Source organism: Excalfactoria chinensis, chromosome 4, assembly GCF_039878825.1.
Source record: "Excalfactoria chinensis isolate bCotChi1 chromosome 4, bCotChi1.hap2, whole genome shotgun sequence".
Taxonomy (NCBI): Eukaryota; Metazoa; Chordata; class Aves; order Galliformes; family Phasianidae; genus Excalfactoria; species Excalfactoria chinensis.
This window is the reverse complement of record NC_092828.1, coordinates 73,910,221-73,924,125: the sequence shown is the minus strand read 5'-3', so window position 1 is coordinate 73,924,125 and position 13,905 is coordinate 73,910,221.

The window sequence follows — 13,905 nt, the reverse complement described above, 5'->3', positions numbered from 1 at the left end:
CTCGATAAAACTCTGTTCTACTTGTGTTACCTCTAGGGTCAGTGCATCCCCTTTGTGGCAGGTTGGTAGAGGAGCAGGATCAGGAATCAATCAGGGCAGAGAGAAAAAAGCAAGCAAACTGTGACTGAAAAGATAGAGGAGAGAGGTAGGAGAGAGAAAACAACAAGCTTGGCTTTGAACCCAAGGGGGGTGGGGTGCTGTGCCAAGTACTGGCTTAAGGAGAAAGAAAAGTTAAAGCTTTGTGGAGGATGTAAGGGATTCCCACAGAAGCTGGACAAGATCCCACATTACTGTCTCAGAAATACCTATTGAAAATGACATTAGAAAAAGCGAAGTTCCTTGGAAGTCATCTTTGTTTTTTTTCCCTTGGGATATAACAAATCAAAGGCAGCTATAGTGTTTGAGCAGGAAAAAACTGAGTGGTCAGTTGCCAGTTTTATTTCTTATCAGTTTTACTTCCTACAGGATGGGACCGTGAAAAGAAACTGATTGGAAACTCAATAGAACTAAGGCCACGATGCCAAAACGATTACTAAAGGAGCAACCCCAGTTCCATCTGGATTAGATGTACATCCTCAACTATATATATTTTTTATTGAATCAGAGCATAAAACATGGAAGTACACTATGATTTTGCTGTAGGTTTGGGGTTTTTTTTCCCCAATACTGCAAAGTTCTCAATGCAAATATATTTTCTGCTATAATCCCTACAATACACTGATCTATCTACATATGATGAACAGATCTTTTCCTGTAGGTAGATTCCAGGGTTTGTAGAAAATATCATCTGAAGAGAGAAAGATCCTGTGGTTCAGTATGTAAGCTTTCTTTATTTGGCAGCCATCTCTGAAATGGGCAAAAAATCATTCTGATGTAAAACATCAGTAATTCAGGGAGCAGATGATCAGCGCACAATCGATCCATTTTATCACAGTAAGCTTTGTGCTGCCAATTGATAAGCCACTGAGTGTCAGCATTGGCAATCGGTAAATCAGCAGGACATCCATCAGAGTACTCCGATGATGGACCTTAAAGAACTGAAGAAGCAGGTGGTGACGTGACTGCAACAGTGACTTATGCATGAACATGAAGCAAATATTTGCTCCCTAACTTTTCTGAATATGAGGCAATGTCAGAGCAGGGTAAAAGTGGTTTTGTTATACAGCAGTAACCTAAGCAGCAAAATGTTAGAATTATTCAACAAATGGGAAGCGGAGCTTCTATTTGAAACAAGAAGTAATAGTTTATGCTCCTCAAGCAGTCTCAGAGTATTTTTTAACAGTATTTTATGGCATTTGTTTATGACAAACAAATTGTGTTTGCCTCTTTCTTTTCCCCTCAGTAATATAGTTTGAGTAACCAGCTGAAAGTGTAGCACATTATCAAATGGACGGCACCAGAGGAATGAAAAATACTATGCTTCACTTCCTTACTCTTCTGGCAGTTTGCTGGGAGATAAACGTCCAGTGATGTGCAGAGATGGCAGCTGAGTTCTGCTGATCCATGGTTTATTTCAGCAGTAAAATCTTGTAGCAGAGGTCTGGGGCAGATGACTGGGGTCAAGCACCTCCACACCCTCCGCAGTGAGACTGGATGGAGATGATACACGGCTAACCTCACAGGATCCATCAGATGCAGAATAAGCTCTGATTTTTCAAACCCACTTAGTGGATTTCAGTGCCCATTTGACATTAATAACAATTAATGGCTTGTGTGCGCATATCTCCTTGTCAGCCTCAGAAAAAAAAACAGGATCAGGGTAGCAGTGTATTTCAAAGGGAAAATATATTTGCATTGAGAACTTTGCAGCAATAAGGAAAAACTCCCAAACCTATAGCAAAATCTTGGTGTAGTCCATCCTTAAGTGTTTTTCAGTTTGGTAATGTATGTACAGCAAAGAAGAATTACAGCACTTTTCTATGGTAAGTTTAATGTCATTTCTTTCAATGAGGGTAAATAAATTTGCTTTAAATCCCCTAAGGTCTTAAAAACTGGTTATTTGGTATGCGCTGATAGATGAGGAAAAATGTTTGCTTTTTTTTTATTATTATTATTTTTTCCTCTAGAAATGTATTAAAATAATTTATTCACAGTATAGATAAGTAATAATCCAAATGCGGTGAGGTGAGAAAAATCAAAATCTCTTGGGAGCTTCTAAACCTGAAGCAAAAAACAACAACAACAAAACTAAACAAAAAAAAAAACCCACTGAAATCCTTATACATTCCAAGTGTTAGCAGAGCCAGGTACTGAGCCAGCAAATGAATCCCATTTACACAGATATACCAGCCCAAAATAAACCTGAAAGGAAATCTAAGATTATAACAATTCCTAGCAGTCTAACTTTGCTGTTTTCCACATCAGTACTGCCTACATTGCTTTATGGTGCTCATTACAGGCCTTCTTTGTTAGGCAAGCAGAGGGAAGTTCTGTGTTTATGTTTTGCACAACCAAATATTTCCATTCAAACAATATCTCAAGCTGGTCACTTTTTAATCAGCATCAAAGAGATTTGAAGTGCCAGAGGAGGAGAATTTTGCACCTTTAAGAGACGTTTTCATTAATTTGCTGGACTTAAATTCTGATTGGAGATCTTTTTATTAGGCAGTGCTGCTCTCTTAGGAAAGGTGATTAATTCACGTGGGTCCCATCCTTCCACATGCTACCTTCTTAATTCCCCTCCTGTCTGGGTAACAGGAAGAAGAGCACAAGCCTGTCTGCATAAGACATGGTGGGGGTATTACTTCTTGCAATATAGCAGGGGCTTGTGGGGGAAACTGTGGCTTTTACCTGAGCGGATGTGGTATATTCCCATCATACAGATAGCGATTCCAAGCAAAATAACACAGGGATGTTAAGAAGCCTCACTGATAAACCATTTCAAAAAGTACTGCAACGTTAGGAAAACTGGGCTTTGTCAATTTAACTAAATATCATGATTTTCAAGTAGCAGTGCTGATATAATAAACCTTCAGTTGGTAAGACAGCTGATCTTGTCTTTCACAATATTTTGACTGAGAAAGAGGAACAATGTAAGTCATATGACAAGTATTAATTGGACTGAAAACTAACCGGCAGGTCTCGGGAGTGCAATTGTAAGCAGATTCATCACTGAGCACAGCACAGTTTCCTTGCTATCAGTTCTTGACCCCGCACCGCTTAATGTGTAATCAGTGACCTAAACGAAAGCACAAAATCATTACTGCTGGTTTGCAGGCAAGCCAAAGTTTGGGGCAGGTCATTGATACAAAACCTAATCTGGATCACATAATGAGCTAAGCCTAAGCACACAACATGTTTTTAAATGCCACCAGATATAAAGTCATTTGCCTAAGAATAGAGTGGCAGCTGGACTTCAGGAAGGGAGATAAAGTCCTAGAAAACAATGATTCACAAGAGGAACAATCAGCTGCGATAAGAGGTTCTAACACTTCCCTGAAAGCCAAAAGCAGGGACGCCAAGGAAGATGACAGAGGTTTGTAGCACTGTCGTAGGCATGGCTGTGAGTGCTGCTGGGATCCCATAGCTGCTCTGTGGAAAGGAACAGAGGAAGATTTCCCAGGGGCTGAGCAGCACACCTGTGTGAGAAACACCCAAGAAACACAGTTCATTAAGAAAGAAAAGGTTAGTGGACAGTTCACATGCAGTCTCAAGGAGTGTGCATGACAGGTTTAACAGTAAAGCTACCTTTATCTGGCTATGTGATGTTTGGTAGCTGGGTACCGACACTGTTGCTGTATATACGCTAGAAGATTTTTAGCACTGGAGTAAGTTGTCCACTGAAACAGCCCACCAGCAATTTGCCAGCTATGCCAGTGTCCATCACTGAAAATGTTTAGCAATATGTATGTGCTCTCAGGTGCATGAAAGGACTGTTCCCAGTCCTCTCAGCTCCGTTTTTAGATGTAGGCAGAGTAGGCTACAGCTTTTCAACACTTTGTTTCACCTCATCAGCATGAGCCGTAGCTGCTCTGAGCAACACAAGGTGTGGGGCATTCAGCATTTGCAAAAAACCCTCCCCAAACACCTCCCAGAACAGCTTTATTGCTGGGCCTTTTGCCCTAACTCTGTGCTGTAAGAACAGTGTCAGCTGCTAAGACGTATAAGCATGTTATGATGCAAGAGTGGCTCCAAATAACACCAGCTTATTGCTGCCCCATGGCATTTTGAAAGCACTGGGTGACTGCTGGGTTTTAACTGTTTCTTCGGGGAATAAGGCAGGTTTTATGTTTTCATTGGTGTTGATAAGTTAGAAAGGAGGGTTTTTAAACTGCTTTTTTTTTTCTCTCTCTTTTTTTCCCCCCTCCCCCCCACTATTTTACTTATTATCCTTAGGAGAAAAATGGGAAGATGACAAAAGGGGAAACACAGGACAGGGCCAGGGAGAAATCTTACACGGATTTTTTTCCTATTGGGTGTTGTTGGCTTCCTCTCATTTACATCAAACCCACTGTTTTGGTGGTCCCCCACCAATCCTTATATTTGGATGGTATTTCTGACATCTCATGTGTCTCCTGAGTGTAAGTGGGTGCCTCTCGGTCCTGCCATCTGGTTAATCACTCGAGTAGCAGGGGGTCCCACAAAGAGCTGATGCCTCTTCCTTTTTGCAGCTGTTTCAACAGCAAATGATAATTCCTCTCTCAATGTTTTGCTCTTTCTGAGAATTTAAAAATAACTTGCCTAATGAAGCAGCGCTGAGCAGCTCGTGTGTCCAGACAGATAGGAGTGAAATGCTTTGGTTTAAAATGCAAAGTCGTCTGTGGCGGCAGTGCCTTTGAACAAGTTCCCCAAGGCCATTTTACAAATAATCCCAAGACCAGCTGAAATTGATGCAGAAAGAAATTCAGAGAATTGCAGGAAAATCATGTTGGAGGGCCTGGGACTGGGGAGGACAGTCCTGGATGAGCAGTTATCAGGCCCATCCTCTGATACCCCATTAGCAGAGCTGCTTAATTACAGTGTTGAGGTGCAGTGTTTTGTAGCGGGGTCATTTGGAACGTGAAAGAAATATGTTACTTGTTCTGAACATTTCATGAGGATCAGTTTATCTGTCCTGCTGATCCCCTGTTCGAGCAATGAGAAGCCAGATGCTGCAAGCTCAGGCATCTTGGAAGATCCCCACATGCAGGCAAAAAACAAGCTGGAGATGTGGGTGCTCCAGTGCAGCAGGATGTCTTGTCTGTTTGGCCAGGAAGGCATCATTGAGCATGTCTGTTCAACAGGACAGGGCATGTGGGAGCTGCAAAGAATGAACAACTATGAATTTCCAAAAGTAGCTGTAGAGGTGACTAAAAAAATGAGCTGGGCATGATATCTTGATGAGCTTAAAGGTTTCTTGCAACGCAAGCTATTCTATGATTCTACAATATACTGGGAGGCAATATATTGCTATGAAGAGACAGGCACAAGTTCTGGGAGAGACTTGGTTTCTTAGCCTGTTCCAAGGCTGGAGACAGAAACCCTTCCCCTGCCCACTCCTCACTTTTTTTAGCTGCTTGAATTGATTTTCAACATATTGTTTCCTTGTTCTCCAGAATCAAATCATTTACAGTGCGAGTCCTTGTGGTTTCAGGCTTACTTCTGTGGGTGCCATAACGCTTGTTAGAGAGCATATGTTATTCTTTCTAGCGTATCAATGATATTATCCTTTTTTTTTCTTTTCTTTTCTTTCTTTCTTTTTTTCTCCAGCTCGTTGAATGATTATTACATTCTTCAAACCAATTCTCATTTTTCTTTAATTGCTTCTGATGCCCTCAGCCCTGCTGTGCAGCGAGTTACAAGAGGAGATCATTGATCCTGAAGGCTGGTGGTTTTATCTGGGCCAGAGAGGATTTGGAAAGCAGTTGCCAAACAAATTTTGCAGGCAGAAACTCATGCTACTGCCTATGAGAGCCTGCAAGATCTATATGATGAGCAGCATGTCTGCATGTTTTTATTGAGTTTTCTTTAGGAAATGCCTGCTCTAGAGAGTGCAATTTGTCATTTCTTTGAATCTTGTGTCAAATATTCTCTAGTATAAAAGATTAACTGAAGCCAAAACAGAAGGGTTGTGTGTTTCTTCGACTTAGTGCTCGTAAAAATAACGCAAAGCAAAGGGAGTCGAGGGACTTCTGTCACTGGGATGCAACTGTTCAAAGATTGGGAGTTTTCTCCCTCTGCACAGAGTAATGAATCACCATTACCTCAGCCAGGACCTCTGAGGACACTGTTCATAGCTACTGCCCAGGCACTGAGTATCACAGCGACTTCATGTGCAAGTTCTTTATGCACGAGCACACACATCTGTGCAAGGTCGAGGCTTCTCTCTGCAGGCTTACAAATTATGGTGCAGCTCCTTAGGACAAATGGAGGTCCAGCTCACAGGGAGATTTTCCATTAGCAGCTGCAGCTGACCTTTTGTCTCCTCAGGAGGGGAGAAATCCCAGAAGCTGTGTCTGCACTGTGGCCTCCAGCAGCTGCTGATCACCACTGCTGATCTTTGCCCCTGGCAGCCGACTCAACATACCACTGCTGTAGCGGTTGCCTACCATCAAAACGTACCCCTTATCTCTCAGCCTGCAGTTCGTGCTCTGTCTCTTTATTGTCCTCATGTAATCATCAGACATTTCTTGGTTTCATCATGATAAATACCAGACTGTTGAATCTTTAGGGCTGAACGCATCTCAGCATAGCACAAATAGAGCTGCTTTTCTTTCTTTCTTTCTTTCTTTCTTTCTTTCTTTCTTTCTTTCTTTCTTTCTTTCTTTCTTTCTTTCTTTCTTTCTTTCTTTCTTTCTTTCTTTCTTCCTTCCTTCCTTCCTTCCTTCCTTCCTTCCTTCCTTCCTTCCTTCCTTCCTTCCTTCCTTCCTTCCTTCCTTCCTTCCTTCCTTCCTTCCTTCCTTCCTTCCTTCCTTCCTTCCTTCCTTCCTTCCTTCCTTCCTTCCTTCCTTCCTTCCTTCCTTCCTTCCTTCCTTCCCTCTCTCTTTCTTTCTTTCCTTCCCTCTCTCTTCCCTCTCTCTCTCTCCTTCCCTCTCTCTCTCTCCTTCCCTCTCTCTCTCTCCTTCCCTCTCTCTCTCTCCTTCCCTCTCTCCTTCCCTCTCTCCTTCCCTCTCTCCTTCCCTTCCCTTCCCTTCCCTCTCTCCTTCCCTTCCCTTCCCTTCCCTTCCCTTCCCTTCCCTTCCCTTCCCTTCCCTTCCCTTCCCTTCCCTTCCCTTCCCTTCCCTTCCCTTCCCTTCCCTTCCCTTCCCTTCCCTTCCCTTCCCTTCCCTTCCCTTCCCTTCCCTTCCTTTCCCTTGTTAATTCCTTCCTTTAGTTTAACATTTATTCCTGGTATTGTTGTCCCTAAAAGGATAAATGGGGCTGCATCTTGCTAGCAAGTTACTCCAAATACATTAGATGAAAGAATAAATAACATGATGCACCAAAGGCTATGAAGACTAACTATATTATATAGAGATAATCATGTAAAGGGTGTGATAATGTGCTATTCATTATACAGGTGCTCTGCAGATTGAAATTAGATTGACTTGTCTGTTGGTCTTGCACCTTGCACTGCTGAGAATTGGCAGAGATTTTCTCTGCACCAGCAGTGCACTGAAATAGGAGCATGTCAATCACAGCCCTGCATTCCAGATAAAGGTTTTATGATCACACTGCAGTGCACAATGTAAGGCATGAGAGATCCTGGTCATCACCACTTTGGTAAAACATCTGAAGATGTCTTTTCTATCTCCAAATTTCTAAATGCTGTGGGCTTCTCTTTTCCTTCTTCTCAAAGAAGATAGGAGATGTGCAGTGTGCAAGAAGATAAGAAACACACGGCACCTGATAGACGAGTTGGTAAGTCAGGCATTACTCAAGTTATTTGCTCTAGATCATCATCTGAAGGAGCATCCAGCGATGCTGAGCGACTCTCTGAAGTGGGGATGCTCTGATAGACAAAACTAACTCCCACAGATGATTGCTGTTTGCTGCTGCAACAACTTGTGCTGCAATTGCAGACAGCAGGACAGACAGTGCTCAGTCAAGCTCAGTTTCCTCTTTTCCTTGATTCCAGTCCCCGCTTTGCCAGCCTGCAGTCACCGTTCCCAAGCCAGTTCTGCCACACAACCTAGCTATAACAATTCCTGTGCTCCAGAGAACACGTTCCTCAGATACTTTTCACTGCTGTCTGCAGCTGCATTTATAGCCACCCACTCCAATTGTTATTTCCACTGAAAGGCTAGAAGCCTAATCTTGCATAATCACGCTGTCTAGAAGATCTCTAAGTGAATTTTAATGGTAAAGGGAAAAAACAGTGCAGGTATACACAGGAATTAGAAATAGTTCTTATGCTTCATGTGGGGGGAAAAAAGAAGTAACAAAAAAAAGTGATGCATAATGCAAGAGAAACTTATTTATGCTTGTCTCTCTGTAGCACAGAGGCCATGCCCAGGATCAGATCATGCCATCCTTTGGCTGCGGGGGGAGATTTGGAATAGGTCGCCCCAGCAAAGGCTCCTTTGCCCTTCTGGCTCTGGTGGCCCTTCCCTCTCCAGGTGTCAAATTGCTCCCCCTAATGCATGTTAAGACAGCTCAATATATGGACTTTAAAAGGAAAATGCAGTCAACCTCACACAGCTTATGGTATCTCATGGTATCAGAGACAGAAAGACTTTGATTTTAACACACCATTTCTTCCACTGGGTTGCATTCATGCACACTGCAGGACAGGAAACCCAACAGTAAAGCAAAGGGATGATCTAAGGCCGGGATACAATTTTCTCATGGAAACCTGCACTTCCCTTCAAGAACATCCCTACAACCCAGAGGAGCAGGAAATGATTCTCTTTCCTGCCAGTGTGTTTGAAATGAGTTATTAACCAGAGTCTGATCTCCTGCTCTTAAGCCATCTTCAGGGGCCGTGTTCAGCCACAACACTGAACACCTCTGCAGCTATTGACAGTTCCTTTGCTGACCACACAGCCCAGCTATCCCAACCCAGCTACAAAGCCAAGACCATCCTGAGATTGTTTCTTGTGAGACAGTATCGAATGCTGTGGCACCTTTGATCTCCATCTCGAGTATCTTCCCAGACCAAACCTATCCTTTCATTCCTCCACAGGAAGAAGTTGTGGGTAACATACATCTCAGCTTGTTTGTTGACTGCTGCCAGCAAAAAGACAGAGGCATTGCTATAGGAGGATTCCATATGGCATGAAACCTGTCTATGTCCTTAAATGTAGGGATGGAGACACTCTTGAGCAGAGCTGGAAAACATCAACATGTGGCAGAAAGCAACGGTTTCAATGAGACCCCAGTTTTCAGCTGTTGTCCCAGGACTTGGGATGATGATTCCTGACCAGCACTCATGGAGAAGGTTGGGAAGAAGGGATTGAGGTTGTTCAGGAGTGGCATAGGGTAGAAAGGATTGCAGAGCATGGCAGACAAGGAACATTTGCCTTGATAGTGGGGAACAGAGGCTGTGGGAAGGCAGGCTGGGGTAGGAGGAAGAGCACAGAAGAGGCATAAGCTGGCCTCCCCAGTTACTTCCTCGCATCCAGGAAACAGGCAACATAGGGACGTAATGACTCTCATGGTCTGGGAGACATGGTGAAGAATGCCACCAAGCACTGCTAGAATACTTTTCTTGCACTGTGAGGATTTAGACATTTTCCCTCCTTTCAATTTCCTCCAAACATTCTCCTTCTCTCATATCTGCAAGAGTTTTTATCTTCCAAAACCACCTAGACAGCTACTACATCTTCCCTTGCATCATTTACTGTATAACTTCAGCTAGGAACAGTAAAATGATAAAAACCCAAAGAAGCAAAAAGGCGAAGAAGCAATATGGATGTTTCACTGCATGTGGCACTAAATCAGTGACTCTTGTAGTCCAGACTGGTATCACTGTTGTGCATTTAAATTATATGCACTTTCCAGGCATGCAATAAAATACATGTCACAGCAGATAACTCAGACCTATGTGTATTCGGAGCTTTGGAGCATTCTAAACCATCAGCAGTGCAGGAAAGCAGAAGTGAAGATTCAGCCCCATTGCAAGGTGGTCCCAGTGCTGATAGCAGCAAGCTGTTCTATGGCCACCGATGTTCCTGCAGAAGCAGACCAGCTGCTTGCTGGTGTCAAGCCTGCTGAAGCTTTGTGTCTCTGGAATCCCCCTTCTCCCCCAATTAGGAGAAATTTATCAGGGAATTCAAAAGCGATGGAAGTGACCCCAAAGGCAGGCTGATGATGCAAATTGCCGAAGCTCTCTTTCCTTAGGAAATCAGCTTAAAACACTAATGACTGGAGAAACGGCTTCACAGCCCATTATTTGGTGGCCATTTACATTTCAAGGTCTCTATCTCCAGTGAGAGAGCATGTGTGAATCCTTCCTTTCTCGTAATTAAAGCTTATGAGCTGGAGACTCATTTTTAAAGTGCCTTGTTCTATTGATCTGTAATGCCACTTTAGAGGTGAAAACTAATTATATTAGATTTTAATCAACTCAGATTTGGTCATGGATAATGCTTTCAGCTGGAGGAATCAAGTTAACTGTCTCGTGCATTTTCCTATTTACATTTTAACTGCATTGTGCAAGAATAACCTAGCATTTTCATTCCGGAGGAATTAGTCACTTTCTGTATGTAGAAATCGTCAGCATGGAGTAATCTCACACATATTCAGCCAAACAGGTAAGCACATACTGAAGTCTACAATTAAAATCCTTAATTAAATCCCTAAATTAAGCACATACTTAAATGCTCTGCTAAAGAGCGATATAATCTCTAACATGCTTAAGATAAAGTGCACGTTTAAGTGTCTTATTGAACCACTGCAACACAAAGTATGTTTGTGAAGCAATGCTGCTGTATGTAGGTGTCACCCCCATTGAAACACCTGCAACTTGTCTGTGGAAGTCTGCATACCTTTATCAACACCAACTCCACATGGCCAGTGCTGGCTGTTCCCTCCTGCAGTTTGGGACCTGTAAAATCCTGTGTGTCTGTGGCTGGGTTGGAGTAAGTTTGGGGTCTGGCAGGTAGTCCCTGCAGAGCCAGAACCAGTCTCTGCACAGCTGACAGCATCTCTCCTTGCCTCCAGGAAGCTGACATGAAGCAAATCTTATCTCCTGTAATTGCTACAGCGCAATCTGCCAGATCCCAGTGCTGCTGTGTGTGCAGAGAGGAGCATATTCCCATTTCCTAGTTCATCAGAGCTGTGTGCCGGTAAACACACTAATTGTTTGGTTTTTTATCATGTGTTCATGGTTTAAGCATTAGGCTTTGGAGGTGGGACTGCTGGAAACAAGCTGCAAAATCCCGTTTGGGTACAGCTGTGTGTGAAACTGGCCTTTAAAAATGTGCTTTGCCCCTCAGATGCTCAATGGGTTTACAACTTCATTCCTTCTGTTTACACTGCAAGTGCTTTGGTAGAACCCACCTCTCCCATGAAAGAATAGCAGAAGAGCTCTAAAGAGGAACAGAGGAATTATAAAGAGGAATTGACTTTGAGGAGCAGCCTAAGCATTGTCAGCTTCAGCTTCAAACATTGGTGGGGGGCAGAGAGGCTCCCACAGGTGCTGCCCCATGTATGCAGGAGGAACTGCAGCTGTGGGAAAGGCCACGAAATTGGATGTTTCCTAAGAAGTACGATTCCATTGGGAACTAAGGGTTAGAAACTGAAAGAACTTTAGGACTGGGGCTGGAGGAAGCGCTAGGGAAGTCAAAGCAATGCTTTTAATTCCAGTGAGTAGTTTAATCTGGCTGTACAGCATTTTGTGGGTGTTTGCTGTGCTTGGCAGCACTGCAGCACATCCCATCCTGTGACGTTCCCTTGTGGGGTGTCCTCCCCATGCCCACGGTGTGAGCCCAAGTCCAGCAGCCACACTGGCACTGCCGGCCATAAATCAAAATCTAAAACTCTGAGTCACCTTGACCTGAGGCTGCTCAGGACTTGGAAAGCATTTGCATTGTCTCTCTTACGCCTTGATGTCATTAACACTGACAGGCGCATTGCTGCATGCACGATGTTCTGATTTCTGTGCAGGACTTGTACTTGTGCTGGAACTATCTCCAGGGTGGTAACACCTGTCCCTCTCAGACCAGGAGCCCCAACACCTTGCACTTACCAGAGAACAGAGACCAGCCAGCAGTCCCGACTCCCCACTTTGCATCTGGCACCACACAACATGGGGAACATCAAAATCTTGTGCCGTCACTTGGGGCTGCACTTCAGAGGCAGTGCTTGTCTGGGGCTGTCCGTGAATCCTGGCAGCTGTTTTCTCGTAGAGGTGCCACGTCTGACTTCTGAGGGTAACTTCTCATTCCCTTGGCGACAGACCCAGGAACCCGGTGAGCGCTCACTGCCCACCGCACTGTACCCAGCTTTCTTCTGGCAGAAAGAGACAGCTCACCTCATCACTCCCATCAGTGCGAAGTGCTAAGGAAAGGAATGGCAATTTTAAACAGTGTTTTTCAGGAGACAGCGAAGACCAGCCAGCCTGCGCTGTGGGGAACCTCTGTGCCCTGGCAGACCTGCCCCAGGAGGCAGATCCCTACTGCTGCCAGCTCCTGCCCGAGTTTCCATTTTCAGTGCCAGAGGTATCATAGTATCATAGTATCGTGCGAGTTGGAAGGGACCTTAGAGATCATTGAGTCCAACTCCTGGGATTCGAGCCCTCTAGTGTAGCAGAGCGGCAGTTTTACCCCTTGCGCCACAGGGGGGATTCGAACCCAGGCCCTCTGGTGTTGCAAGCGGCGGTTCTAACACCATGCGCCACCGGTGGAAAAGTAAAAGCCATCCAAGTGTATTTTCCCCATTTCTTCCCGTCCTCTATTGCACCCCTGTTTCCAGCATGTCTTATAGTAATTAATGTGAGCCCAATTAAACCAAAGGGCCGAAACCACGAGTGCGTGTGCGAGCGGCAGTAGGACAGCTGCTCATTTCTTTCTGAGGGCAGCAATTTGTTTAAAGAAACAATTTCTAATATTCAGCAAACGGCAGTTTTAATTTCTCCTTCATACATGATCTTAAAATGAGATTTTAATTGCTTTGTTGTTGTTTTTTTTTTATTATTATTATTTATTCCATAAACAATATAACAAAACTCAGCAAGTTAACAATATGACGTTTGCACCATACAGAGTCAGTCACAAATATTTAAAACCTTTGCAACAAGAACAACAAAACCCAAAATATTACAAGAATAATTTACAAGAGGATCTATAAAACAGCAAAGCGCTCACAAATTTTCCAGTTTCCTTTACACAATATCACTACACTCTTTCACAACATTTCTTTTTATTACAAAATTTCCAACAAAAGTGTTTTAAGTTTTTTTTTCTTTGTATTTTGGTTTTTAAAACCAGAAACTTTTAAGTGTACATCCTTTTATTAACACCCGGAGGTGCAAAAAAAGGGAAACCTCACACATACAAACACTTCACAGCACTTTTCTAAGAAAAATATACACTTACAAAATATTTTACAAATTGGCACACTTAAAAATATACAAGATTTTGTAGGCGTCTTAGAGTGATCCTTAAGAATTATACTTCAATTGACTCTACAGAATATTTATAAAGCTTATTCTAAAAGAAAAAAGGCAAATCATTTCCAAACATGTTAAAATTGCAGTGTAAAATGTTAAACGGAAATGGATATGTTACATTCATAAAAAGGGCCATTTCGTATCTCTTAAATGCTCGAGGGGGATAAAAGTTTTTCTTTAGCACCATAAAACAGTAGCAACTTACTCGCGAGGTGCCTCTAGTTCTATGGAAGTTAACTCAAGGAGCAGTACATTCAAATCTCTGTAGGCAGCAGTCAGAACAGCCGCAGCCGGCGCTGTGGGATGTGAAACAGAGCATCTCCTTCAATTCCTACCCTGCTTCCCACGGGGAGTAAAAGACAAAAGGAGTTTAACCAGAATCCTTTTTTTTTTTT